A 2,639-nucleotide genomic window follows, 5' to 3' on the forward strand; every position below is an offset into this window, starting at 1 on the left:
ATGTTCCACAGATATCAAACCCGACCTCGATAGGTGTATTAACTTCCTCAACAACTTGATTGACTACCACGTTCTCACTTTCATTCACTACACGTGGTAACAATGCCATGTTTAATATGATGCGCGATATAAAACATGATGCTTGACGATGGATGCAAAAGTTAGTAACTTGAATACAACCTTCCTTCGTGGTACAGTTGCAAACCAATAACTAACTAAACCTTTTTCATAAACTCAAATGCTTACTTTAAGTACCAAAGATCATTTATGCTAATGACCCAAGGTCATCACTCAATCCAAAATTCAAACAAAACCTAAGTCATCAAGGTTTACTATTTGCTTTTATGAATTAATTATTTAATTCAAAATTATGAAATAAATCAACTTTCTCCAAATGAGCTCAAAATTTTTGTGAAGACTCACCACATGATAACTAAGTGCAAAAAATTTTCATAATTTTTGGATAATTATTTAAGCCTAGAAAAATCATGGAAACCCATTTATTAATTAATTTGAGCAATTTTTATCACATTCAAAAAGTACTAAAAAGTAACATTTAATATTTTCCTAATTAGTTTACATCTTAGAGAGGTCCCACAAAAAATTTCATAATTTTTGGATCTCTATTTAATTCTACACAAAATAAACAAATCATAGCACTATTTAAACAATTCTGCAAAATAGAAAAATTCATTTTCAAATACACAGTCACTGACAGGTGGGTCACCCTTGTCGGCACAGTGCCCCGCGCTGACCACGGCGGCGATGCCCTCTGACCGGCGATTTCTCGTGGACGGTGAGGTCTCCAGGGACGGCGAGGCTACCAGCGTGATCACCATGACAAGGCACACCCATTGGGGGCACTAATTGCACCAGCCACGGCTCAAACCGAGCTCGACGTAGGCCATGGTGGATATGGCGGTGCGGCTGCATTATGCCAGCGAAGAGAGGTCGGTAGTGGTTAAACAAAAGGTTTGGGAAGACTCAGTAGCTCACCCCAAACACGCTCGAGCTGAAAGAGGAACCGGAGGAGCAACAGAGAAGCTTGTCGTCGATCACAGCAGACATGGCAGCGTAGGCTATCGTCGATGGTGGCATTCCAGCGTTTGTAGTGGAGGAACGGATCAATCAAACTTTTGCTTTTAAGCTCAACCCCAAAATGTGCTTAGATTTTAAATTAGGTTTTGCAGGGTAGAATTAAACGCTAGAAATTAGGGTTTTTGAAAATCTAATTCAACACAAATGTTTTGAAATTGATTCATCCATACAAGTCAACACATATCATCATACAAATAAACTTGTTTTAGTGAATGCATACCAACTTTTTTTTACTAACACCAAAATGATGTGCAATGCATATGATGACATGGCATATTTTAGGGTTTAAAACACCAGAGGTGTTACAGCTGGAGAGGAATTCCTTCAATTTCCACAGCTTCATCAGGTACCCATAAATATTTCTTCAACTGAGATACGTGAAACACATCGTGTACCGCTGATAAAATATCGGGAAGTTGGAGACAATAAGCAACTAGGCCACACTGCTTCAAAATTTGGTGAGGACCCACGTATCAAGGAGCTAGCTTGCCATGTACACTGAACTGATGCACCCCTCTCATAGGAGACACCTTGAGTTACACATAGTCCCCAACTGCGAACTGCAAGGGCCTTCTTTGCTTGTCCGTATAGGCTTTTTGTTGGCTCTGAGTTGCCTTCAAGTGACTCTGAATAATGCTAACTTGCTCTCGAGCCTCTTTTATGAAATCCAGCCCAAAATATCCACGATCTCCCACTTCAACCTAGTTAGTTGGTGTCCTACATTTCTTCCCATATAGAGTTTCAAATGGTGCCATGCGGATGCTTTCTTAGTAGCTATTATTGTAAGAAAACTCAGCTAACTTTAGGCATTCATCCCACTTCTCAGGAAAAGAAATGGCACAAGCTCTCAACATGTCCTCGAGTACCTAGTTCACCCTTTCAGTTTGGCCATCAGTTTGTGGATGATAAGCTAAGCTTCTAAGGAGGTGAGTACCAAGAAATTGCTACTGCTGCTCCTAGAAATGGGAAACAAAAACTGACCCTCTATCAGAGATGATAGTAAGAGGAACTCCGTGTAGGGTCATGATCCGATCAAAATATATCTGAGCATACTTCTTGGCTATATATCTAGTGTCCACCAGAAGGAAATGAGCAGACTTAGTGAGACAGTCCACAATGACCCAAATAGAATCATAGCCCTTGGATATGCGGGGCAAACTTAGAACAAAGTCTATGGAAATATCTTCCCATTTCCAAACAGGAATGGGCAAGGGCTGTAAATATCTTAGAGTACGTATATGATATGCCTTAACTCTTCCACAAGTGTCGCACTCTACAATGTACTGGGTGATGTCCTACTTCATGTTGGACCACCAATACAAGTGGCGCAAATCATGGTACATCTTGTTGCTGCCAGGATGGATAGATAGCTTGGAATGATGGGCTTCATTCAAAATCTTCCTTCTCAGCTCCTCATTTGATGGAATCACCAATCTATCCTTGTAGCTCACTACACCTTGCTCATTAATACTAAACTGAGGACCATGCCCTTTGGCAATCAATTTCTTGATGTGAGGAATTTCTAAAGTATCTTGCCTTTG

The sequence above is a fragment of the Miscanthus floridulus genome, chromosome 11 (genome assembly GCF_019320115.1).
Source record: "Miscanthus floridulus cultivar M001 chromosome 11, ASM1932011v1, whole genome shotgun sequence".
Classification (NCBI taxonomy): Eukaryota; Viridiplantae; Streptophyta; class Magnoliopsida; order Poales; family Poaceae; genus Miscanthus; species Miscanthus floridulus.